General features: G+C 39.9%; 1 long non-coding RNA gene and 1 pseudogene across 1 annotated transcript; one reads left to right on the top strand and one right to left on the bottom strand.

The window, feature by feature from the left end:
* LOC117292313 lies at nt 1–27,667 on the bottom strand (annotated as a pseudogene).
* Nucleotides 13,384–15,038, top strand: LOC117292314. Its single transcript, XR_004519290.1, has 3 exons — nt 13,384–14,034; nt 14,481–14,552; nt 14,886–15,038. It is a non-coding gene; the product is annotated as an uncharacterized LOC117292314 (long non-coding RNA).
* Nucleotides 27,668–27,754: the final 87 nt, after the last annotated feature.

Below are 27,754 nucleotides of genomic sequence, written 5' to 3'. Positions count from 1 at the left end.
TAAAACAACTGGACTTATGACCCCTTGTTATTTGTTTTCCTTAAATTTTTAGCCCAAAATTGATAAATATGTCAATTTTTGCCCGCAATAAACATAGACTTACACTTTTGAAAAGAATCTGCCATGGGGGAACCCTTTGTAAATTTCTGAGGTTTTAATAATACAACCTGAAAATTCAGTGTTACTTTTCGACAAGTGTTTTCCTTTAATCAAATATTGTCAAATTGTGGCCTCTATTGAGTCCTACTTCTTTGCCTTACTACGGAAGAAAAACAAAGCTTGTGCTATAGAGTCCGCACAAACTACCTTAGCTCCGATCCCTCCATGGTAGACTGGGCCCCTGTCTTTATCCGCAAGGATAAAGACAGGTCGCTGCCGCTAGATCCAGTGATTCCCATTGGATACAATTCACATGCAGTGACATAATGTCCAGATAGTCACTGCTCTCAAGTCCGCAATGTAATTTGACTGCGTATCTATATGTGAAACGACAGAGGTCAGAGGTCAACTACACGCCGGTTTTTGGCCGCTCTCTGGTGTTATTCACAAGAATGACGTCAGACGATCAGGCTACCTCCACGGCAGAAATCTTCTCCAGTTTTTTGCGGTTCTTGGTTCAATTCCCCAGCCTGCTGCCTTGATCCTTAGATTTCTTGGCCTCTAACGAAGTACTTGCAGACAAACCCTGTCTCATGTTCCACTTTGCAGAATTACTAGGAGGAGCGAACTCCTGCGGCTGTTTTGACGTGTTAAGCGTGTCGTCGCAACTTTCTGTGGACGCAAACTTGCTCTTCTTCTTTGGAGTTTGTCTCATCGATGGCATCATCCAGTTGTACTGCTGTGGAGGCGCAAACTCTTGAGGGCGCTCTTCATGTACTTGCTTCTTCACCCTGTCTCATTGCGACTCTTCTGTTTATAAATAAGAATTGTAAACATATTGTTAGTTTTAAATCACAGCTACCTGATTATAAAAGTTTAACAAAGTCTTCAATTTCTTCAGTTGACATCAGGGTTGCGTTTTGGCGATTGCAACTGATACCTGATTTGTGTTGCGAGTACTTATGAAGCCATTTTGCTAAAAACAAAAACATGTGCGCACACACGGTGCCAGATTGAACTGAGAAGTCTCCTGATCAATCTACTCCACGGAAGTAGAATTAAGCAAGACAGTTCTCTAAGAACAAACTCTAACCGGCAAGCAGATACACACATGGTGTTACCGCAAACCTATATCTACTAGTAATTAGCAGCCATCAAACTCAATTTGCGAAATCAAACTCGCGGAAAATTACTTCTTTCTCAAAAACTACGTCACTTCAGAGGGAGCTGTTTCTCACAATGTTTTATACTATCAACCTCTCCCCATTACTCGTAATCAAGTAAGGTTTTATGATAGTAATTATTTTGAGTAATTGCCAATAGTGTCCACTGCCTTTAAAAACAAAAACATGTGCGCACACACGGTGCCAGATTGAACTGCGCATTGATATGTGCTACATTTGGACTAACAATTTGGTTCAGCATGCAACGTGACCAAGAAGACGAGACGTCCCTCCATGCAACGTTCTCAAAACACAGCCCTGGTACAATATTGTTATTGCGGTGTAAAGTCCTTCTGAATCGTTTATTTCAGCAAAGAGGATGTAGAAGGTTTTAGGAAGGTTAGGTTCCAAGGGGCTGTGTTATACTCAACAGGCCTGTAGCTTTAAACGGATTCATGAATTACTGTACATATATGTGACCTGTCACAACGAAATGAGCTATAAGTCGCATTGTGCCATTTCCCATTACAGACGGTCAAAGTCAAATCTTTCTCATTAGATAAGTGAGAACTCTCATGTTTCCACAAGCTCTGTCGACTTGGAGGATTATTGTCACCCCAAGTGTTGTATACCATTGGAAAGCTCTTGATCTGCAGAATTCAGAAATGTGAACAGCTAATTTATTTGAAATTCCGACTTTTAGCTCATTTTGTTGTGACAGGTCACACATGTGCCCTCCCTCGGTATCATATCTAAGGCGAGTACACGCAAACATGCAGGTGAGAGTTCATGATACTATGTACAGCCACAGATCTGCTTTGATCATGAAACAGCCCCTTTAATCACAACAAGACTCTGAAATCCTAACTCTCCACAAGGTTTAGTGCATGGTCTTCTTTTACCATGTTTACAAGGTTTATCAACATACAATACATAATAATAATAATATCGAAGTCTTATATAGCGCACGTATCTACCTAACCAGGTACTCAAGGCGCTGAGTATATACAAACTTTCAGAAAGATAGGCTATTGCAGTGATGATTGTTGAGACCCAATTAGTTAGCACCTTATAAGGGTTTACAAGGTGCTACGGTGCATTAAGCAACCACAGCCAGGAACATCGGGGCGAACCCCTTCTCTTTTCGATAAGTGCACTAGGTTCTTTTACATGCGTTACACAACACATGGGACCAACGGCTTTACGTCCCATCCGAAGGACGAAGCAATGGTTAAGTGTCTTGCTTAAGGACACAAGTGTCACGGCTGGGGATTCGAACCCACACTCTGCTGATCAGAAACACCAGAGTTTGAATTCATTGAATTCGATGACATTGTTTCATCGGAAGAGAGGGGACAGTAAAACAAAGGAACTCAAAACGAGCAATGCTGTCCTCGCACTGGACTCCTCTGTATTTTTACATCCTCACATTTTCTCATGCTCTTATGGAGAGTGTTTAGTTAGAGGGACAAAGGAAAGTCCTCACAAAGATAGCGAAAAATTGATGTATGTTTACAAAAACGTGTTCCCAAATGGACTGTTTTTGGTTTAAGTACCGCAACTTCTCTGTAGAATGACAATACAATCCAAGGGGACGCATGGTAAACTGACCCTGTCAATTTACCGCAACTGTGATGTAAAACTAACAAGCGGAAAGAGGGCGCAGAAGACTTCCGCACAGCCACTGTAACTTATCTAGAAAGTGCAACGGGAACAGCTCCTTGCTGTAAACCTACCGCGACCACGCTGTAAAAAACTTTGCAAACGCTGCGGAATATATGTCTAGGTGGGATCGCACTGTAGAATTACGCAAAAGCCAGTCACGGTAAATTTCCACGTGACAGCTGAAGGAAAAGTCCAATGGGAACATGGCTTTAATGTACTTCGAGTCTAATACTTTGCTAGAGCCTTCTGCATCAAGAAAACGACACAAACGCCCTAAAAAGAACAAGAAGATGAAGAAGGGTACCCTACCTTTTCCAATATCCCAAGGTCTCGCCGGCGCCGTCTTGCTCAGCCTCTCTGCTAATCTCTTCTCATCCTCCTCCTTCTGTCTCCGTCTCGCTGACTCTGAATCCTCCTTCATCCTCGCATCTTCCTCCTCCTCCTGATGGTCCTTATCGCCCTCCTCCTCAACTATCTCCCCCTTGGCTCGGTTACGCTGCTTCACTTTATTTAGTCGGGCCTTGAGGGCCGCTTTGCGTTTCGCTTTAAGCTAGTCACTCTTGGTTCTCTGACCAAGCGTCTGAAAAAAGAAACGATCGCACAAAACGATATTCCAACTGTATTCTTGAAAAACATCTGTATCAATGTGCATTTGGAACTTTAAAGCTTGATTTCTCAAGGCCAACTGGGTCAATTTCACAAAGGGTTAGGACTATTCCTAACTTAGGACTATAGTCCTAGAAGATATTACAAACTGACGAGTAACTCGTCCTAACTCGAGATAAGACAAGTCTTAACTCTTTGTGAAATCCACCCTTGGTCCTACCATGGAGGTAGAGGTAGATACGAAAAGAGTGGAGTGTCCCCTTAAATTTCATGTATATAAATTAACTCAGAAATGAATACTTTCATCACCTTGTGATGGGTTTAGATCGCATCACAATTTTTATTCCATGAGGGGAGGCTTGTGTAAATCTCACTGAGAGTAGTAGTTTTGAAAAGAACTGGTGGTTGACAATCGTTGAGTTGTCAACCAACGGTTCTTCTCAGAACCAACTCTACTCAAAAAGAGATTCATAAATACCTCAGACAGTTTTGCTATTCCTATTGGTGGAGAGCGCGTCACGTGGGTGCGTATAAACCTTTGTTTATGACCGGTAAAAAGTGTTAATTCATGGGCGTGACACGCGACCTTGCACCTGTTCTTATAAGGCAGTTTCTTCACTTCTATTGGTAGAGAACAATGGCTGAAACAGATGTGCTACATCACGCGATACGCGCACAACATTTCCTTATAAAGAGTTGTTTACCCGAGGGGGGCGGAGGGCTTTACCATTTCATAGCTAGAGGGGTGTTGTGTTGAAAGAAATCTTTTAAAATTTATAATTTTTGCATTTATTTTAATTTTTGACAAAAAAGTGATGATGTTTTTGACCGAAAAGGTATTTATGAATGGGAATCAAAGTGTGTTGAATAGGTTTTCAACTAGTGGTTTAAACCCGCCAAGGCCTGGTTCTCTATAATTTACCTCGACTTCGTCTCGGTAAAATTATCAAGAACGAAGCCTCGTTGGGATTAAACCACTAGTTGGAAACCTCTTCATCACACATTGATTCCCTTATTTAAACATGGTGCTATCGCAAAACTAACCATGGTACTGGACACTATTGGTAATTGTCAAAGACCCGTCTTCTCACTTGGTGTATCCCAACATATGCATAAAATAACAAGTCTGTGAATGTTGCAAGAGAAGGGTTGTGGGTTCTGAGGTGTTGGTAGTGAGTTGTACTTTGGTATTTTGTTGCTGTAGGTTGTTGGGTTGTCGAGGTGGGTTATGGGTTGTGATATACATGTATGGGTGTCATGGCCGAGCGGATAAGAGCTCTGATGCTTCTGTTCAGCAGAGTGCGGGTCGACACTTAACTAAAATTGCTTCTCTCCACCCAGGGGTAAATGGGTACCTGTGAGGGCAGAGATGGTTCTTGTGATTGATTTAGCCAAGTAGCGCATATTGATGTTGCACAGGCTGCATACTCCCCACCAGGGAGCTGAGATGGTTTCAGGAGTGACTTAAGGCCCAGCGACCATGGTAATAATGTGAAGCGCTTTGGGACGCCCTCCGGGTGTGAGAAGCGATATATAAAAACGGGTTATTATTATTATTATTATGCGGGTTGTGGGTTGAGGGCTGGTTGTGATGCCTATCCTAGACTGGGGGTCTGCCTTTCAGGTCCATGCCGCTAGATCCAGTGATTCCATTGGATACAATGATATTGGATAAACGTGCACCCATTATGCCCAAACAGTACACTACTGTCAATTCCGCAATGGAATTTGACTGCGTATCTCTATGTGAAATTAATGAGTACAAAAGTCAAAACACACGCCAGTTTTTGATGCCGGTCTCTGGTGTTATTTGCGAGCCACGAAGTGTGGCGTCAGATGTTCAGGCTATGCTTATCCAAGTGCTAAACTACAAGTACCGTAAAAACTAGTAAGGTTGCAGAGAAAACATCTCCTTAACTGTTTTCCCATAGTTTTCCTCTGAAGTAACGTAGTTTTTGAGAAAGAGGTTATGCAACTGAAAGCACACAAAGTTGTGCAACAAGAGTGTTTTTTCTTTCATTATTTTCATGTAACTTCGAAGACCAACTGAGCCCAAATTTTCACAGGTTTGTTATTGTATGCAAATGTTGGGATACACCAAGTGAGAATGCTGGTCTTTAAAGGCAGTGGACACTATTGGTGTCAACATAATTGTTAGCATAAAACCTTTCTTGGTGACAAGTAATAGGGAGAGGTTGATGGTATAAAACATTGTGAGAAACGGCACCCTCTGAAGTGCCAGAGTGTCCGAGAAAGAAGTAATTTTCCACGAATTTGATTTTGAGACCTCGGATTTAGAACTTGAGGTCTCGAAATCAACCATCTAAACGCACACAACTTCGTGGGACAAGGGTGTTTTTTTTCTTTCATTCATATCTCGCAAGTTCGATGACCGATTGAGCTAAAATTTTCACAGGTTTGTTATTTTATGTATATGTTGAGATAAACCAACTGTGAAGGCTAGTCTTTGACAATTACCAATAGTGTCCACTGCCCTTAATCAACACAAAAATCATGTTATCTTCTTACCTCGTCTCTAAGATGACTCAACATCTCCATCTGACTCTGTCTCTCTCCCTCATCCTTTGAGAAGTCAAAGCAGCCGACACCCATCTCTCTCACCTCTGAACAGAAACAAAACTGGCATTAAAGACTCTGGACACTTTTGGTGTTTGTCAAAGACCAGTCTTCTCACTGAGTATATCTCAACATATGCATGAAATAACAAGCTTGTGAAAATTTGGGCTCAATCGGTCAACGAAGTTGCGAGAAAATGATGAAAGAAACAACACCCTTGTTGGACGAATTTGTGTGCTTTCAGATGGGAATAATTTCCATTGTTGCATATTTCTTGTTACTGGTATTCAGCTGTTGTTTGCTTATCCTGAAAATCATGTGGAAATTTGGTTGGTAATCCTGTTTTTATAAAGGAAGAAATTTCATGCTAAGCAAGTTTTTGTGCTTAGCAGCTCTATGAAATTAGGCCCAGTACACCACAGCACCAAGAGTCCCAATAAAGTAATGTAAGTGCTGAATTGAATTGTCCTCTCTAACAGATAAGAGTCGCTATGTGGCACTCATTATACACACATTCTGGTGATGGTTAAAGGCAGTGGACACTATTGGTAATTGTCAAAGACTAGCCTTCACAGATTGTGAACCTCAACATATGATGGTTGAGACCTCAAGTTCTACAATGTAAACCTAAGGTCTCAAAATCAAATTCGTGGAAAATTACTTCTTTCTCGAAAACTATGGCCCTTCAGAGGGAGACGTTTCTCACAATGATTTATACCATCAACCTCTCCCTATTACTCGTCACCAAGAAAGGTTTGATGCCAATAATTATTTTGAGTAATTACCAATAGTGTACACTGCCTTTAAAGCCATTGGACCCTTCGGTAAACAGTATTGTCCAAGGCCCACACTTCGTGTATCACAACTTCGATATCAAATAACAAACCCTGTGAAAATTTAGGCTCAATCGGTCATCGGAGTTGGGAGAAAATAACGAGAAAACCCACCCTTGTATCCGCCTGTTTCGCCGTGTCACGACATGGGTTTAAAATAAATCAGTAATTCTCGTTATCGAGAATTGATACTGTTTTACTGTTTTCTCAAGTGAAAAAGTAAAGCATTTCATGGAATAATATTTCAAGAGTAGTCTTTCACCACTACCTTCTGTAAACCCTGTCAGTTATTTGAAAATCTGTGAACTTTAATTTTTTTATCTGTACCGAAAGGGTCCAATGGCTTTAACCTACTGCCTCATCCAGGAGTGAGTCCTAAAAATATAAATGAGAGAGGGAGTGCATGCAGTGAGTACACAGGTGTGAGTGGAGTCAGAGAAACCGCCTGGTGTTGCGTAACAAAAGGAAGGCATGAGGGCCGCCTGGGGCATTTAAAGGATAATTACTCAAAATAATTATTAGCATAAAACCTCACTTGGTAAAGAGAAATGGGTAAAGGTTGATAGTATACAACATTGTGAGAAACGGCTCCCTCTGAAGTTGAGTAGTTTTCAAGAAATTTCGTTTCGAGACCTAAGATTTAGAATTTGAGGTCTCGAAATCAAGCATCTTAAAGGACACAACTTATGCGACAAAGGCGTTTTTTCTTTCATTCTTATCTGGCAACTTCGACGACCTATTGAGCTCAAATTTTCACAGGTTTGTTATTTTATGCGTATGTTGAGATACAACAAGTGAGAAGACTGGTCTTTAACAATTACCAAAGGTGTCCAGTGCCTTTAAGAACCCTATCTTACACCTTACCATCAAACTTGAGGTTCTGGTAGTGAAGAGGCCCAGGACCTCGGCTCCTCATTTCTTCCTCCTCAACCTCCCATTTCTTCCTCATCATCTTCCGATTCATGTCACTGGAGAGAAGATCTGGCAGTGTTTCTTGCTTCATAGCTTTCTCTTTGTCGTCCTTCTCCCTAAGATATGCAAAACAAAAACAGGTATTAAAGTGAAGCTTATTATCTCATCCCCATCCGCCACCAGAGGGCAGTATTCTTCCCATCAAGGCTGATTTAACAGTCTCCTCTTTCCCAATCCTTTAAAGGGTCTGTGTACTTTTTGTAGGATAAAAACACAATTTCTACAGATTTACACCAAATTTACAGTTTGAAGATAATGATAATAGAAAGCTACCCTGAAAATATTACTTGCTGAGGTGCTGCAGTTTTTGAGAAATGAGTAACACAATGTCATGAAAATAATTTTTGTCTCAGTGATCATGAGACGAAAATTGTTTTAGAATGTAAAAACGTTTTTTCATGACATTGTTTTACTTATTTCTCAAAAACTATAGCATCTCAGTAAGTAATATTTTAAGGGAAGCTTGATACTGTCATTATCTTCAAACAGTGTCAGTTTGATGTAAATCTGTGAACATTGTGTTTTGTGTTTGATATAAAAAGTACCCAAATCCTTTAAGGCCACATGCCAAGAGATATTATTATCACAAGAGCGAAAATCTTGAAGTGATTCTTGCTTCATAGATTTCTCTTTGTCTTCCTTCTCCCTAAGTTGTGCAAACAAAGACAGGTCAAGTTAAAGGAATACGTTGCCTTGGATCGGTCGAGTTGGTCTTTGAAAAGCGTTTATAACCGTTTGTTATAAAATGCGTATGGTTAGAAAGATGTTTTAAAAGTAGAATACAATGATCCACACAAATTTGCCTCGAAATTGCGTGGTTTTCCTTTTACTTTGCGGGCCATTTATGGGAGTCAAAAATTTGACTCCCATAAATGACCGACCGTGTTTGACGACGAGGTAATGGAAAACCACGCCACTTCGAGTGATACTTGTGTGGATCATTATATTCTACTTTTAAAACATCTTTCTAACCATATGCATTTTATAACAAACGGTTATAAACGCTTTTCAAAGACCAACTCGACCGATCCAAGGCAACATGTTCCTTTAAAGGGTAGTGTGAGTGCTGATGATGACTAGAGCAGGCTAGATGAAATGTTGAGACTAGCAATACTCATCCCACAAGAAGATTGAGACAAAGAACTCCTCTCCAAGATTGATACAAAGACAGATACCTTCTCTGTGAGACCAAGACCAAAACCTAACCTCCAAGATCGAAACCAAGGCCAAGATCTTCCGTCTGAGATCAAGACCAAGACCTCAAGACCAAGACCTCAAGACCAAGTCAAAGACTTCCCCTCCAAGATCGAGACAAAAAACAAGACCTTCCCTTGTAGCTTAAAATCAAGACCAAGACCTCCGCACTGAGATCGTGACCAAGACCAAGAAATTGAGATCAAGTCCAAGAACTCATGTTCAAGTTCGAGACCAAGAGACCGCCCTCCTAACATTTAAACCAAGGCCATCTCTTTAAAACCGAGACCTTCCCTCCAAGACTGAGACAAGACAAGACAAAGACCTAACCTCCTAGGGGGAGACCAAGACCAAGACCTCCTCTGTGAGGCCAAGACGAAGACTGTCCCTCCAGAACCAAGACCATGACCCCAATGTCTGACACCAAGACCCAGACCATGAACTTGGATAAATCTGAACTGTACACATAAACTGTTTGGGTTTTCCTCCAACATCTAAAACTGAAATTTCTTCATCATCTTCTGTACACAGCTACCTTCAGGGTCACAGTGCTAGTCACTTTTTAAGGGTAACTTTTTTAGCGCCATGAGGATGGATTTGTGCGCTTTACAAGTTTTCATTATTACTATTACTACTTATTTCATTACCAGAATGTAGAATAGTTGACCAAGTTCACTCTGTATGAGTGACTTCTTTGGAGTTGTATTTTTTTCGGCCTCCTAAACCAAAATGTTGCACAAATTGTGTGCTTTTACAAACTATGAATCAAATAGCCAGCGCGGAGACCAATCATTTATATCCGTTGATAATCTGGACTTACCTAAATGCCCGAGGATTAAGGCATTTATCAATGTTGATGAGCTCAGGAAGATCTTTCTTCATACAGCGTCTGGATCGTCCTAAGGTGTCCACAAAATCCATTCTGAGAAGAAGAGAAAAACTTTAAATGTAGATTCATAAATACTCCGGACAGTTTCTCTACTCCTATTGGTGGAGAGCGCGTCAAGTGCGGGGTGTTTAAATAAGGGAATAAAAGTGTAGCGACGAGTTCTTAATCGGCCGTTTAAAACCGGCAGGGTCGTTGCCGTGTGAAGGCCCGAGCCGAAGGCGAGGGCCTTTATCGCACGGCAACGACCCTGCAAGGTTTTTAATGGACATTTAAGAACGAGTCACTATTCTTTTATTCCCATTTATAAATGCCCTTTTGTTAAAAAACTTTAAACAAAATACAATTATAGACACTTTGACAATTGAAAATTTGAGGTTTGAAATATTTTTTTCAAAAACTTTGTGGAGAATCTGTTTGATGCGCGTGGGTTGTGTGTACACGCGCGCGCTTATAAAAAGATTACGCGCGCGCTTACATATATTACGCGCTGTATAGCTATGATTTGCATTCCGCGTGATAATCTTGCGCGCGCGCCCCCGACTTGCGGAAGCCAGCCAGTCTTAAACAGCTTCAGCTGTGTCTTTATCAACCGTTTAAACACCCCCACGTGACGCACTCTCCACCAATAGGAGTAGAGAAACTGTCTGGGGTATTTATGAATGGTTGATAATGACCAGTGTTTATGAACATCTGGCTTCCACGTGTCACAAAGTTTTTAAAACAAATATTTCCAACCTTGAATGTTCAACTGTCAAAGAAGAAGAGAAAACAAGGAAAGTATGACTTTAAAATCCACTGAACACCATGGTAATTACTCAAAGCAATTGTTAGCATAAACACTTACTTAATAACTAGCAATGGAGAGCTGTTGATTTGATAATATAAAACATTGCGAGAAACAGCCCCCTTTGAAGTAACATAGTTTTTGAGAAAGGGGCAACTTTTCACCCAAGTAATTAAAGACATTCAGGCCTGAAGCCTTTCTCAGGCTTCTAAAAGCACACAAATTTGGGCAACGATGGTGTTTTTTCTTTAATTACTCTCTCGCTACTTCGATTGTTTTAAAAGTTTTCACAGATTTGTATTTGATTCATATGTTGGGATACACCAACTGAGAAACCTTGTCTTTGACAATTTAATTACCCAATGTAGACAAATGTGCTGTCACCATCCACACTAAACACTAAACGTGGACGGATTTGACATTGGTCTTAAAAACATGGTTATAAATACTTACTTAGAGATATACCAAGTGAGGATTGCCGAAAGTACTAATACTGCCTTAAAGTGGACAAAGCACCTAAACATTTTCTACAAAGCAAAAATAAGCAGCAAATGAGCCTCAAATGATTTCCTCACCATTGGTCTAGAGGATTGACAGGGCCAGGTACATCTGAGGCCCCCATCTCATACTCCAGCCCCGCCCTTACTGCCTCCTGTTTTTCCCCTCCCCCTCCCTGGATGACTTCCTTACCATTGGTCTAGAGGGTCGACAGGGCCAGGTACATCTGCGGCCCCCATCTCGTACTCCAGCCCCGCCCTTGCTGCCTCCTGTTTTCCCCCTCCCCCTCCCTGGATGACTTCCTTACCATTGGTCTAGAGGGTCGACAGGGCCAGGTACATCCGTGGCCCCCATCTCATACTCCAGCCCCGCCCTTTCTGCCTCCTGTTTTCCCCCTCCCCCTCCCTGGATGACTTCCTTACCATTGGTCTAGAGGGTTGACAGGGCCAGGTACATCTGAGGCCCCCATCTCATACTCCAGCCCCGCCCTTACTGCCTCCTGTTTTCCCCCTCCCCCTCCCTGGATGACTTCCTTACCATTGGTCTAGAGGGTCGACAGGGCCAGGTACATCTGCGGCCCCCATCTCGTACTCCAGCCCCGCCCTTGCTGCCTCCTGTTTTCCCCCTTCCCCTCCCTGGATGACTTCCTTACCATTGGTCTAGAGGGTCGACAGGGCCAGGTACATCCGTGGCCCCCATCTCATACTCTGGCCCTGCCCTTGCTGCCTCCTCTTTCCCCCCCCCCCGCCCCTCTAGATGAATTTCCTTACCATTGGTCTTGAGGGTCGACTGGGCCAGGTACATCCGTAGCCCCCATCTCATACTCTGGCCCCGCCCTTGCTGCCTCCTCTTCCTCCTCCTCGAGTCTTCTCTTCTCCTTCATGTCACTGATGGCCTTCTTCTCATAGTCCACCAGGAAGTGATCTGCAAAATCGTCCCCTGGGTAAGACGAAATGTGACAAGATTAAGCTTGGGCGATATAGATTTATTTTATTCACGATATATCGCCGACAATTTATCGCGATATTCGATATAATCGCGATTAATTAAATTTGACATCATCAGTCTTCAAACTCCAAGTGAAAGTTGTAGAAGAGACAGTCATAGCATAAGAGAGGTGTTCTAATGACCTATTCTTCTGGTTTTACTCCAAACCTATGGGGTGCAAGATGTCTCAGCTAGCAAATACATCGCGATATTTAATCGATATCGCGATATTTCGATTAAAACCAAATCCATCCGATATCGAAATCGTTTCCAAATTAGTATCGCGATATTCGATAATATCGTGATACCGCCCAAGCTTAGACAAGATAACTTCAGTATTAGTGATCAGCCATTTGAAAGTTAGATTTGAACAATGTCTGGTACAATGACATACTTAGCCACAAGGTGTTTTCTTAAATTGAAAGTTCTATGACAATTGAGACAGTTGCTACATCAAATGTTTCAGGGCAAGTGTTTGCATAGTTAGTAAGAGATGCAGGGTTCGGGTCGATACTCGGGAATTGCGAGTCAATAAGCGCAAATACAACCGATTTGAAAAAAGAAAAAAAATCATGATACTTTGTTTGTATTTACTAATTTTACAAAAATCCTCTGGATAAAACAATTGTTAATGCTCCTGACACCAAGATAAACACCAAGTAAAAAAAAAACATTCCGACGACCTTGTTTCCATTTTTAGTGTCCTTTGGCAAAAAGTTCAGTCCCGAATGGCCCAACATTCAATGAGAGTGCATGGCACAATGGTACGGGAGTTTGCTCAACTGGAGGTTGCTATACAAAAGCTTGCCCTGAACCAAGACGGGAAGTTAATTCAGAGGTCACAGGTTCAAGTCCCGCTGGTGTAAACCAAAATAAGTAAAGACTGGCCAGGGTACGTTCAGACGTGGGGTTAAACTAGTCCTTAATCCAAAAGTGCTAAACTAACCCTTTGTGGAACGCAATATTCTGGTCCACGAGGGTTAATTTGACCCACTGAGCTGGGCTATTCTAGTCCGGAAAAAAAGGTGGACTAGCGCAGTCAAGCCCAGGTTTTACGACCTCCCCCCCGCTTGGAGGCCCAGTAAACTATTGTCTGAGCGCAACTGACCTGCCACTTCCGGCCTATTTTAGTCCACTTGACCCCTACCACAGCGGAAAAGCGTGACGTCATCCTACTACGCGTTATTGTATATACATGTACAGTGTACATGATTGTGTACTAAGATAGCGTGGGTTGCGTGGTGTAAACAGTAGCTTGCCTCCAGCATCTTTATCCTATACTATTCTGTTGATAGCTCGATAGTCGCCTTATTTTCTCGAGTATTCGTCGTGGTTTATATCCTTTTAGGTCATCATAATTTTCCCAGTTATTTTGTAAGATGACATCACAGTCCCAGCAAGAGAACCAACGAGGGACAAACTGGCACAGACGTGAGGTCCTGGCTCTCATAAACATTTGAGGCGACGAAGAGTACCGCCATGCCAATGACGACCCTTTTTCGAGGAAAAAAAAAGTAATGGAGAGAATTGCGAGCCGCATGGCATAACTAGAATACATCAGATCGGTTACTCAAATATCTAATAAAATAAAGCAGCTGAAGACAAAATATAAACAAGTGTTGGATAACAACCGGAGAAGTGGGAGAGCCCGAATGGAGTCGGAGTACTTTGGAGAGATTGACGCCATTTTGGGTGCTCGTCCGGCAATCAACCCAACGGCCGGTCAGGTGCTCGACGTTGGCCTTCTCAATAGATCTCGTGATCATGGTAAGACCTAGTATTAAATAGGTGTATTTTTCCGAAAGTTGACTTTCACAATTCAGCCATTATAGCAATGAGAATGAAGAGCAATGTTTGTCTTCTCGCAATAATATGGGTGTTTTTGAGCTTTTTAAAATGTCACTCATGAATCATGATTGAATGAATAAATATGAATAATTTAATATCGTTTCCATGCAAAATGTCTACAAATTATAGGGTACATTTCGAAAAACTTTCCACGTGGCGACACCACTTTTTCCACTAATTTTTACAAAAAGGGATAGGCCTTTCTTATTTTTAGATACTATATAATCATTTCATATTTACTTTTCCGTAAATTGTTATTTAAAATGAAAGACTATTGAAACATTCTATCTGTGGTGAGTAGCCTCCCTCTTCATTTCTATAATTTACGTATACCCAGTTTTAATTTCCTTATTTTGGCCCTACAGATGAGTTATCACAATCATCTGAACTTGATAATACACCCCCGCAAGAAAGCGACAATGAAGAAGAGGATGCAGGTATGAGGATTATAATAATAATGATATGCATTTCTTAGTTTTGATTGTACATAATTAACCAATATGTTTGTAACAAGAAGGGGTCCATGCCCCGGTGTTCATGGCTGTGACTGCTATACGCTGTAGCACCTAGTAAAAATTTACATGATGCTAAGGAATAGGTCTCGCAATTAAAAAACCTAGTCCCAATCACCTTGTAGTTAAAATACTTGGCACCAAGTATCCTTTGGAGAATGCTCGTTGTAAATACGGTTATTATCATTATTATTCTGCCTGTTATTATTGTTAATCGACTTTAATGGCATTATCTAATTATTGCATGCCTTCTATTAGAATTTACAGAAAAATGTTGATCCTGAACGTCCTCGACAAATTGAGGCTGATCCCTTACATGACGATTCCTTGGATGAAGAAGCCGTGCCTGCTGAACCCCTAGTGCCTGCTGAACCCCTAGTGCCTGCTGAACCACAAGTGCGTGCCGAGCAACCAGGGCCTGCTAACCCAGGACGTGTTGAAAGACAAGGTAAGAATTATATGATTTAGGTATTTCGTAAAAAATGCTGATCACAGGGGTGGCATCTAATCTTCAAGGTTTTATACTGAAAAGTGCAATCGACCAATAAATGTTGGTCTCTGACTATACGCCTCTCTTAATAAATGCACAAGGTTAGGTGCTTCACAATTCTAACCCAAAACAAGGCCATGGGCAAAGCCACTGCAAATGGTGGGGGACATGCGCCTTTAGCCTCATTTTGGGTAAGAATTTTTACGTCATGCATGAATTTTAATGTTCTCTATTTTATACTTCTTCCTTATGCTTTTGAATTAACCTGTTTCTATTGAAATGAGAAGTTCATGGATCCATTTTTGTATCTAGTATTTTTTTATGAGCGCTGTATAAGCACAAACACAATTACAATATACAACTGATGACGAACATTATACCCCTTGAAAATATTTAAATACTTTGACTTACTCATTTCTCAAAAATAACAAATAATTTTTTAACAAAAATATTTTCAGGTGACTTTTTACTATCATCTTCAAACTGTTTTAGTTTAATGTAAATCTGTGGACATTATGTATTGTGTTACAAAAAAGTGCCCAAGCCCAAATTTGTCTTGCCTAAACAAAAAGAACATCAAAAATAAAAGGAATTTCCATTAACGTGTACAATTTTGTTAGATTTATCAGTAGCAGATAGAAAGGTAGAATGTAGTGTTTGTGCCATTTTCTTCCAATTGTTTTTTATTTACTGTGTAAAAAAGCGCCATGTTACTTTTTGTAACAGTAGTTCTAAACACAACGTGCATGTAGTATTTTGTTTACAGTTAGGCCTGATTGTCATACAACATTATTTCAAGTCAACTAGCATATTTTTCTACTGATATGCATCATGTACATTAATATAAAAGCAGCTGAATCATCGATACATTTATTTTTTTAAGACAACTTCACAATGACTCGGTGCTCATGTATTTGCAACTGCCAAATCATTTATACAGTAAAGAAGCAACAAGTTAAAAAGTACATGTACAATAACATAGAAAAGTAGAGCGTAGTATTTGCTTCAACTCCTTTCACATCTTTTTATTTACTATGTAAAAATGTGCCGTGTTACTAGTCACAGTAGTTGTATGCTGCATGTAGTATTAGTTTATTTTTTAACGGATATGCCTAATTGCCAAACAACTTTATTTCAAGTCAAGCATAATTATCTACAGGTATGCACCATGTTAATTATATCAAAGTAGCTGAATTATTTATTCATTTATTGTTACAAACCAGTTGTTCGGGGTTTTGTTTCTTCAAGGCAGTTTTACAATGACTCAGTGCTCATGTATTTGCAACTGCCAAATTATTATTAATACAGTAAAAGGCAACATGTTTATATGTTCTGTACAATAAGGTAGTTAAGTAGAACCAAGTGTGTGCGCCAACCTCTTTCATTTCTTCTAATTTACTCTAGAAAATAGGCCATGTTGCTACCTCACAATAGTAAAACATTGTGCATGTAGTATTTGTTTTTTTAAATTTTTTAACGGTTATGCCTTATTATTGCCATACAACATTATTTCAAGTCAACACGCAAAATTATCAACGGGTATGCACTATGTTCATTATTATCAAAGCAGCTGAATTATTAATAACTAAACATTAATTTTCACCAAACCAGTTTATTTCAAGACAACTTTGCAATGACTTGGTGTTTTTGGAATTGCAACTGCCAGATTATTTATACAGTAAAAACCAACTTGTTTAAAAATACATGTAGAATAACATAGAAAAGTAGAACCCAGTGTTTTGTTTGTCAACTTATTTCATTTATTTTTATTTACTATGTTACTAGTCACAGCAGTTATTTTGTGTGCATAGAGTATTGTTTTGTTAATCGTAACTTACACACTTACTTATTGACATACAACCTTATTTAAAGTCAACTGGCATAATTATCTACGGGTATGCATTGAGTATTATCAAAGGCGCTAAATTATTTTACACATTTATATTTATTTTTCAAACCAGTTTTGGTTTCAGGGTTGTGTGTTTTTTAAGAAACTTTACAATGATACAGTAAAAGCAATGTGTTTATAAAGTGCATGTACATTAAGATAGAATAGTAGAACTTTCCATTTGTGTCTACTTCTTTCATTTCATATAATAGGTTTTCCCGGTAAATTTAAGAAAATGAGCAGCCATTTTACTTTCAGATTCAGAATTCGGTCATTATTTTCATAGAAAAGGCATTCAAGTTCCTTAAGCACTCCGTTAAATTCAGCATATTTTAATTATTTTTCATGACACACAATCATCATTCAATTTTGCAAAGGTGGTTCAACTAGATTTTTGCTTATTTAATTCTTTTCAATTTCATAAAGAGGCAAACTATTTTGCTAAATGAGGGTTTAAAAAAGTACGACTAAAGAAATACGAATAAACATATAAACTGTAAAAGGCAACGCATACATTCACTTTGAAATCAAGCAATTGTTATTTTCTTTATTTAATGTGTCTAGTAGACTTCACCTGGGGCCCCATAAGGTTTTGTCTTATTCTTTTGTGGGGGAACATTAATGGTTAACTGACCAAGACCTGACATAAAAAAAGAAAGTGCCATGTTACTACATTGTACATCACAGTTCACCAGGAACCATGAATTGCATGAGAGCATTTCTCACTAGGTCCCCTTGTTCCTCATCCGCTTGAGCATGCCTAGGATTTCGAGCAACATCGTTTTGTTCTAGCCCATGGAGCCAATGATCCATGAATGGCTCGTTGTATTCCTCGCAAATATTATGGAGAAGGCAACACGCCTGTACAATGTTGGGAACTTTTTCAAGCGCATGGTCGTTTCTTTTGTCCAAAATCCTCCAGCGGCCTTTAAGTCGACCAAACGCTCTCTCTACAGTGCATCTGGCGCCACTTAACCGGGTATTAAAAATTTGCTGCGGCCTTGTAAGCCTTCCATTGTCACTAAACCCCTTGATGAGATTTTTCATCAAGGGGTAAGCTGGATCCCCAAGAAGAAATATCGGGATGTCCACCCCTTCTATATTTCTCGTTGTAGGGGGGGAAAAGGGACTCGTCGCAAAGTTGAGTGTAGAGTGACGAATTTGAAAAGACCTGTGCGTCGTGGACACTTCCTGGCCACCCAATACAAAGATCAACAAACCTTCCGTCAAAATCAACGACAGCTTGCAAAATTATTGAATAGAACTTTTACGATTATAGTAATCTTTTGCGTTCTACTTCGGTGCCTTGATTGGAATATGGGAACCATCAATTGCCCCCGCACACAGAGGAAATCCATGGCGCCGTTCAAACCTCTGCAGTGTGTTCTGTGAAGAAATCAAAACCGATGGGCGGATCAGTGATACTTTTGAGTGTAACTAGAAAATATATATAGTAAAGGGCACCCTATGAGAAAAATTGTAAATTTCTATTGGAACATTTTCACAGCACCAAGGCAAGGGGCATGGAGGCAATCGCCTTCATTGCCTCCGTGAAGTATCAGGCCTAGAGAACAATATACCGCACTCTATCACTCAGATAAAGCAAACACTTTGGTAAAAAGTGGTCCAAAAAACTGTATTACCCTTCATGGCATGATATATTATTTTTCCGCTTTTCCAAAGTTTTTGTGTACTGATGAAGATTTGCTACTTCAAAAATATTAGCATACACTTATTATAAACGATGGTACATGTAAGTATAGGTTTCAGCTTTTCCACTGCAAAACTATTCTGTGTTAGGTGATATCAGTATTTTTTTTTTTTTTACCTGGAGACGGTCCCCTTGTATCTTGACGGATGGTAGGTAAGCATTTACTAGTGCTTTACACATCTCGTGAGTGATGACGCAACATGTAGGTTTTCCAACACCAAACAAGTGTCCTAAAACGTCCCAAAATCGATGTTTGTTGCCAGTCTCCAAAGGGTTATGGCCAGGCGATGCTCAACCCGGATGGCTTGTCTCATGTAAGTGTCCGCCTTTTCAACCTCTGCTCTCACTGCCAGTGCTATGGCATGAAAGGTGTTCTTGGAAATCCTGTCACAAAATGCATGAAAAAGAAATCACGTTAATTTAGTTTTAACGAGGATAATGTCTCCAATATGATAAAAACAGCAAAACAATAAAACTTGTTCCGCTTTCTGAAAAAAAATGTACACAAACTTTGTGACAATTGTTTCCTCTTTTTTATTTATTTATTTATTTATCATTTATTTTTTTTGTGGGGAGGTAACATCAGTGTATGTAGGGGCCTACCTGTAACCCTAACTTCTGGTCTACTTCTACATGGTCAGGATGGTACTCGGCATAGAAGTAAAGTCAGAATAATATAACGCCAAGCCCAAGAAGAAACAAAATAAACTATTTGCATGTGCGTCGTCGGTGCCACTCCAAACAGTAGTGTCCCCCATTTTTCCTATTCTGTTCATTTCTACTTCTATACATTACATTACTAGCAATGTCCGGCTAGAGACAGTAAAAATTGCAAAATAACAAATCCACATAATAATAAATATACATGTGAGTAGAAACTGTAGTTGTAGGTCAGTGACAATTGGCATTTTATCTAATTCTTATTTAATATCTACACTGCAGATGTCAAGTTACCAAAGCTAATGCATTTAAAAAAAACATCACTATCACGAATTAGATTCAATTCAAGTAGCACGTTATAAAATCCATAAAATCCAATGTGTAGACCTACCCGAGGGGAAGTCAACTCGGCCCTCGGTCGCAAGAAAGGACACAGCCCAGTCCAAATGCCAAAATAAATATCGTTCACAACTTCAATCAATGGCTTATTAATTTTGCATACCTGAAATGTTTGAGCCAGTGCTCATTCGTCCATGTCTGGAGAACTATCCTGTCCCACCAGTCTCGACTCCTTGGAAGGGCACGGATCAAACGATTGATCCTGGAACCTTTTTACCATTATGCCGAGAGCACCGATGTAACTGGCTGCCAATCGTTGCCTTCCGCTTCACGTATCGCCAAAATCGCCATCGACTACTGCGTTCTTCTGCACGGACACGAGCAATTCTACTATTCCTGCGTCTCTCCGCTGTCTTCCCGTCACATACCGGGTATTCTCCTTCTTCGGAAAATCTCCGAGCAGACAGCAATAAAAACAAAAACATCGCTCTCATCATCAGGCGCCATTTTGTTGACGATGTTGTTGTCTTCCAAGCAGCCGCGCCAAAAAAAACAAACCAACCAGCAAAGTACGCATGCGCGATTAGGTTCACCGGAAGCAGCAGTCGGTATGGGTCGACGATGCATGACCCAGTAAATGACCTTGTGGCTCAGTTTAGTCCGCTGGGACTAGAATAAACCAATGTGTGAACGCAAGCCCAATTTGGATTAAGTCATGTTTATCTACGGACACCCACGGCGCTCGGTTTTAAGGGCTAGTTTAACCCCACGTCTGAACGTAACCTAAACAATGTAATTTTAGTTTTTCATGTACTAAAAAAAAGAAGAAGATAAAGATGATCGAGATCGAACAATGAGATGTAAGCATTTGAAGGAACAGCCATTTAATTATGTTGAGGTATGTGTAAATTTTGTTTTTAAATTATTTACTAATAATTACATACAATTGAGTAAAACTCAATCAAATTGGTTTCAACAAAATTATTTTGAGCTGTCTAAAATCTCAAATTAATGTTGGTTCATATAATTTAACTTAACTGTTGACGATGACAGCCCAGATTCTTTAGCATGTTTGTTTATAAAACCTTTTTGTCCGTGGTTTTTGTTGAGCCATTATAAAAAGTCTAAAAAGGCAACACTTTGCGCTATTAGTTATTGAACCCACATGTTGAAACTGGTTCTTACCTGTTGATGGGGAAGACCTTGCTGTACTTTGACACTGGGTAGAATGTGCATCATGCATCTACTATTGAAGAGGTAGACTTCATCTGACAATGGCATCCGTCTGTAGCTAAACAAAAATAAACAATATCTTGTAAAAGAGGTGTGTTGTTGTGCGTCTTCATCTGCAGCAACATTTTAATAAGGCTTTTCACCATTTGAGGGCGGCATTCAAGTCATCTGAAAACACTTGATTTTAAAAATTCAAGCAAAATGAAAAAGATGGCCCATGTTTCTGTGATATTTTTTTTTCTCTCGCATGTCCACTGTTTTTTTTTTTTGTTTTTTTTTTGGGGGGGGGGGGGTTGAAGAATTAAGCAGGTGACGATTACACTCTTCTTTTTTTATGAAACTCCATGTTCTAGAATAACGGCACAGGTTTTAAAGTGTTAGAATACTTTAGAGATCCTAGTGGCCTGAATCAGCTGTGACCTTAAGCCAGACTCTTAACCATTGCTTCGTACTTCAGATGGGACGTAAAGCCGTTGGTCCCGTGTGTTGTGTAACGCATGTAAAAGAACCCAATGCACTTATCAAAGAGAGAAGGGGTTCAACCCAGTGCTTCTGACCGTAGCGCCTTGTGAGCCAAGATTATAAGAAGCCTAAATAAGCAACATTTTGCGCTATTATTTATTGAACCCACATGCTGAAACTTGTTTTTTTGTCACTCCCTCCCCCCCTATTCAATTTTACAGTTTGGTTGCCAGTAGGAGGTACAATAGAAGAAAGGTGGCAAGTTTGCCAATGGATGAAGGAAACTATGATAGATTTATGAACTAACAGCTGTTCTAATGTTCACGACTCGGGAGTTTCCCTTACCTTTTATCAAGGAGAGAGCAGTTCATTTATCAGACTCTTTGGTCACTGTTAGGAAGCTCATCAACTCCAGGTCTCAGACATCTACTTGGGTGATGTGTAGATCTCTGTGGAGACGACAACCCTCGCTGTATCATACAAACAAATAAAACAATAACGCCTTTTTAAGTAAGTAACAATAATAACAAGTAATAAGCACAAGGGTAGTTTGAGGTTTTTCAATAAAGATCACCTCAAGCAAGATTTAAATGTTTGTTCTTTTGTTTTAAAACAAAATTGAGTGTGTAATGATTTACAATTATACACACTCTTTTTTCTTTTCTTCATATCTAAAAATGGGTTTACAGTTAAAAAAACAACTTGTTTTGATCTGTGTCAAGCTCCGCAAAAATGCAGAGTTTTCATGAAAACAGCGCTGTGAGGTCTGGATACACGCATCTGGATAAACGATCTTCAAGTTCATGATTTGACAAATTTTACATCACAACACAGACTGCTTTTACACTAGTATTCTGAGGAAGTGGTAATTCAGTGTTAATTTCACTTTTTGATTTTATGGGTCTTTAGTGCTGGGAACTTTGAACAGCGCCACCAATGGCAGAAAAAAAAACACTAGTTAAAAAAATGAAGGGGGTGGGTAGGTTTTGTTTTTATAAAATTTCAACAAAAACTACAGAGAATTTTAACAAAAACAACAGAGAGAAGAACTTCACACTTCTCATGGTGTATCTCAAATTATGTGGTTATTGATTTTGTTCAATTTAACTCTTGATGAAGACATCCTTGATTCTTTAACATGTACATGTATGTTTATAAAACCATTTTTTCAGAGGCCTATGTTGGGCCAGGATTTTAAATAGTCCAAATAAGCAACGCTATTGAACCTCAATGTTGAAACTGGTTCTTACCTGGTTCTTTGCTTGGGAAGACATCGTACTTTGACACTGGGCAGCATGGACATCATGCATCTACTTTTGGAGTGGTAGACTTCATCCGACATTGGCATCTGTCTGTAGCTAACAAGAATAAACAATATTATGTAAAAGAGGTGTGTTCTGGTTTTTCTTCATCTGCAGCAACCGTTTAATAATGCTTTGACCAAAGGGCCCCATTAAAGTCATCTCAACATCTTTCAACAATTCAGGCAAAATAAAAAAAGATGGCCCATGTTTCTGTGGTTTGTATGTCCACTGGGGTTATTTTGTTAATTGAGGACTCGAGTAGGTGATAATTCCACTCTTTTTCGGGTGAATCTAAGTGTCTGAATACTTTAGAGACCATAGCGACCTGAATCAGCTTGTACCAAAAATAACGCTCAAAGCGGCTGCAAACAGCTGCAAAAAGTTTACCAGCTGCCACACAACCAAAAGGTGAAAATGATAGGAAAATTGGTTTCATGCTTTTTTTTTATGACAAACTATGCAAAGCAAAACAACCCCCACACTACCAGTTGTGTTTACCAGTAAATTCACACGCAAAATTCACTTGATTTTTACTCACAATCTGTGATACCTTTGTGTAGGGATGTGAGAATCCCCGGCCTCGCTCACTTATGCGCAGGTCAACCTCACCTGTTTCCTGGGAAGTCAGGGCCGCGCGGCACTGTGCCACTATATGCACACGAAAATGCAATTTTCAGCATCCTGAGCTCGAGGTTGAATAAAGCGAACGTTTGATGACGTAGTACATGAGCATCGCCATTGCGTAGACTGTTCATTCATGTTTTTGCGTGTTCGAATAATATCCGTGCGAGTCTTGAAGCTGAGATTTTGCCGGGTTGAAATTAAACCCCTCTAGATTATAAAAATAGATTATAAAACCAGGAATCACTATACCAAATTACAAGGCAATAGTCCAAACAGCTGGGGATTTATCTGGGCCGCCGTGTCCGGTGTCCGAGGTGGCTGAAGCCAAAATGGTGGCTCGATTAAGAGCCGATATGCCATTTTCGATCAAACAATTATCGATGATAAAAACTTTAAATTCAACTCACGTTAGGTTAGCTTGATGCACTGATGTATTAAAATATTTACACAATGCTTTTTTATAAATTATATGTATTTATGACGCTGATGATAGAAGATGAAATTTGGGATGGTTTGATGCAATTATTGTGTGTGATGCGGGAAACTGGGTCACTTGACGGAATCCTGCGCTCTGATTGTCTCAGGCATTTGTTTACAACTGGGCTGCCCACGTGAAATGTTTGTTTATATTGGAATTTGCCATTCTTTTCAGTGTTTTTCAAGTGATTTTTAAGTACATTTTTAATACTTTAGTACATTATCATAATAACCACTTTTGATAGGAGTATTTTTCTGGGTGTGGTCCTGCTACTAGGCAGTTTTTTTTTTTTTTTTTTTTTTTTTTTTTTTTCCCCCATTTTTTTCTTTCTAGATTTTATTTAAAACAATCCACAAATATCTACACACATGTATAGTCAATCATTGTACCCATGTTTTAATACATTGTTTATTTATTATCCAGAAAAGGAACACTGCACTGTCGACAGCTTGATAAAACATTTAAAAACATCACAAATTTACAATTATATATTTACAGATATACAAAGATTTTTAAAAGGGCCAAAGTAACCAAAAGTTAGTGCATCAAGCTAACCTAGCGTGACTTAATACCATTCTCTTTTTTTATTATTCAAGCAAGATGCCCAAGAAAAAGAAGAAAGTCCAACCTCCCAGTAAAAACCTATAAAATTTATGTAAAAAAACACCCCGTGATTTGTCTACAGGTCCCGTTTCTCCCTTCTCTCCTCGATCCTGCCTTCTCTCTCATCCAGTCTCCATGTATCTCTATCTGGTGTCTATGCTGGAAGAAATGGATAGTTAGTAATCATTGAAATAATGTAATGCAGTACCGGGAGTCGAACCTGTAAAGCAGAGTTAACAAGTTATTATACATTCAATAGTCCATAGCCTAACCCACCGGGCTACGAGGCGTTGATACCAAATTTAGTTGTCTGTCCTAGATGTGTTTGCCATTACCTGGGTCAATAAAGGTCATAATGAATATGTAATTTTAATGAATATTAAAATAAGCTGTGATTGTCCAGTGCTTTGCATAAGTTGAATATTCATACCGTCCTGAATGACGAACTCCTTCACACATCAGTCACGTGAAAGATTATTTTGGATTGTTCCACTAGTATGAGTCCCGAGGGGAGTTCCACCGAGGACGCACGTAATCACCAAGAGTAATTATTTAGAAAGTCTCCCAATTGTTCTTTTGGGCTATAGGCCTATAAGGAAGCTCTTGAAGTCTTGAAGTCATCTTGTCATGCTTTCTAAGTTGAACCATGAATACCTTTTGGAATGCTGAGAGATTGTTTGAGACTGTTGCCACGCCGGATGCTGCAATTGCGTTCTGCAAAGAACGTGGACTAATTGCCGACGCCCCCGATTGCCGGTACTGCCGCCACCCGTTGACATGGTCCGTGAAGACGGACCATGCCGACGGGTTCTCGTGGCGGTGCACACATCGGGGGTGCCGGAAGCGGTCTCGCAATTGCAGCATCCGTCATGGCAGCTGGTTTAGTGACAGCAAGATGTCACTGAAAAAAATCCTCAAGCTCACCTACTACTGGGCGGCACGAGCGACAACCTCTGCGGCAATTAGAGAAGCATCAGTCCACGAAGGTGAACAAACCAGTAGTAAAACTGTCGTGGACTGGTTCACTTTTTGCCGCGAGGTTTGTCTTCGTGTCGTCGAGGAACGGTGCAGCAAGGGGATTGGTGGGCCGAGTCAAAATTTGGTCGCCGGAAATACAACCGAGGTCGTTTGATTAAGGAATATGTGGCCGCTGGATCCACAATCATATCGGACTGTTGGAAAGCATATGATTACCTCAGTCAGGAAAATTTTACTCATCTCACGGTAAATCACTCCTTAAATTTCGTTGATCCCACCACTGGCGCTCATACTCAAAATATTGAGTGCCAGTGGTGGCAGATCAAGAGGAGTCTGCCGAGCACCCACGCTATCAGCTCTACCAGCTTCGGTTTCCGGTTGGCCGAATACATGTGGCGCCGTCAGAATGCCCTGGTCGACCACTTCGACCAAATCCTCAGTGACATCTTGCTGTTGTATAAACCACCCAAAACGTTTTTGAATTGGACCGTCCCCGACAACTCTCTCGACTACCCTAATTTAAGGCACTGCTCCGCAGAAACGCCAGACAAATAAATCCAAAGATAGAATCATAGTTAACCAACCAACACATTACCGTTTATTAATTTAAATAACTTCCAAGAAAATCGTCCCTTACAAATATTCGATTAATAATGCAACATGATCCCTTACCTAAAACATACTCAAAAGCAACTGGTGACCCCAAGTTCAAATAAGGCAAAATGTCCATATCATCCAACTGCAATTTAAAGGGATTATTATACATTACATGGATGTTGGACTTCATTTCCCCTTATTTTTGCTGGGTGGCTCAAATAAGAGATGACTCAATACCCCCGCCGTACAGGCCCGTAGACTAGTTCAACCTGCTTATTATGCAAGGACGGTCAGTGTATTGAAACCATAACAGCCTATTCTTATAACATAACATTACCTTCATAAACGCACGTGGTTATTTTGTGGTTTGTTCGATTTTCCCTCCGTCCTCCCTCCCTCCCCTCCTCCCTTCCCAAAATAATTTCAGTTTACCCATTTCGGAAATGAATCAGTCCTAGCGATTTTTTCCTTTGCGCATGGACGCTGACCGACTGATTGGAGCGTTGAACAACAACACTCACACACACAAACAGCATAAACATGGCGGAGTTTGATGTCACTGGGAGTCGAAAACGGCCCAATTTTGACCTTTGTTTACAAACTGTTACGTTATTTTTCTCTCTTTTTTTTCTGGATGTATATATGCTGGAACCCTTCTTCTAAGGTAAGAAAAAAGTTCAGTGGTTTTGGAGTTAATTAACGGCGGATAAATTGGTGGCGACGTCCGGAAGATTACCCGTTTTTTTTTGCAATTTAACCACACAGTAGTCACTTAATTAATTATGAATTATTAATTAATTATTAATAATTAATTAATTATGAATAATTAATTAATTAGAATAATTAGTATAATTCAGTAGATAATTAAATTACCTTTCAGTTGATACCTGGTTTGTTAAGATCTCTTAAGGATTGACAGAGTAGCATCATTTTGGAATGTAAATTTCAACAAACTGGTCACACTTTTTAATGACCTTTCCTATGTTTTTCCTTGAAAAACAAAGGACGTAAATCACCCAGATTCTCCAAACTTCAAATGTTCATAACTTTCCTCACAGAGGTCACAGAACAAAAAATTTAAATGCCATTTTGATGTTCTCTTCAAGCTCTCTCTAACCATATCAGTTCTGAGGCAGTTCCTTAAACTTTGATTTTTTTCTCACATACACAAAGCCATTAATGCCTCATCAATTAACAAATTCAAGCCAGAACTCGAAAATCATTAGAAGCGCCACCCGTTGGAATACCGCCCTTATCAACGTGAACCCAAAATGCAGTATTAAAGAGGAACACAAGCTGTAGCTTCAAGCTCCATGCTTCAAGCATCAACACAAAAGTAAACATGTGTATTCAACAAACACAAACTAGTATTAATTATATTATTTGTATTTCATTGCAGGAACAGTTTTTATAGTTTTTCTGTTTCATTATTGATTATGCCGTCCATGTTTTTCCCAACTTCCAAAATGAATAAATACAACTTGCAGTTGTTTCTTACTTTAGCCAGTAGAAAACATCAGTTTGGTGACAACATCTCAAGTAACTGTCGCTCTACACATGCGACTCTCTGCTTCAACACCAAAAACATAAACAAGCAAGCAGTCTGGTTGCGAACCAGTTAACTGCACATTACGTAAAGGAGTCTAGAAACGCGACCATCTCGACACTAGTGACCGTGTCCGAAACGACGACTTCGGCTACAGCTACGTCTAGATCAGCGCGTCTACCCATAGAGTCCTTACTCTATGGTCTACCAGTGT

Source organism: Asterias rubens, chromosome 7, assembly GCF_902459465.1.
Source record: "Asterias rubens chromosome 7, eAstRub1.3, whole genome shotgun sequence".
In the NCBI taxonomy this organism is placed as follows: domain Eukaryota; kingdom Metazoa; phylum Echinodermata; class Asteroidea; order Forcipulatida; family Asteriidae; genus Asterias; species Asterias rubens.
Note: the sequence above shows the minus strand (reverse complement) of the source record. Positions and strands in the feature narration are given on the sequence as shown.